Here is a 604-nt window from a genome sequence, read left to right as displayed (position 1 = left end):
TGTGTAGTGAAATCCACGGGGATCTTTTATTACCTGTTCGGTATTTTTAGTGCACCCTTTTAAGCTTTTATTGAAAGCTATTATTTCAGCTTTGTTTTTGTATTTCTTTTACTTCAGCAATATCTTAAATATTTTATGGGCCTATATATATCTAGGTTCAGTCATTTATTTAGTTGACATGTAGCAAGCGTTACTCAAGGCACGATTTCAGCTCTTCTGAGGCATGAAAAAAAATTTATATTTTGTTCATAATACAAACACTTCTGTTTCCCCTTGTTTTCTTGGCAAGAGATTTCACAACCACTGTTGAGCACGACAAAAGCAGCCCTCAAGGGTTGGTCCATGCTTTTCTGTCTAGATGTCGGGCTAAAGCTCCTTGGGTTTACCTTCTTGCGGGACCCAAGATGAGCAAATTATTGTGAACTAATTGTAAACCTTCTTGGGCAGTTTCGTGTAAACACAAGTAGTGGGCTAATCCCACTCTTTAGAAATCTCTTACATAGATATGATAAAGATTTTACTTTTATTGAATAAAAATGGTTGTTTTTATTTAAAGAGAAAATTTTATGTAATAGTGTCATTGGCCCGTCTGTCCGATCTGGTA

This window comes from Penaeus monodon, chromosome 25 (genome assembly GCF_015228065.2).
Source record: "Penaeus monodon isolate SGIC_2016 chromosome 25, NSTDA_Pmon_1, whole genome shotgun sequence".
In the NCBI taxonomy this organism is placed as follows: Eukaryota; Metazoa; Arthropoda; class Malacostraca; order Decapoda; family Penaeidae; genus Penaeus; species Penaeus monodon.
The sequence above is the reverse complement of the archived record's forward strand: the minus strand, read 5'-3'. Positions refer to the sequence as shown.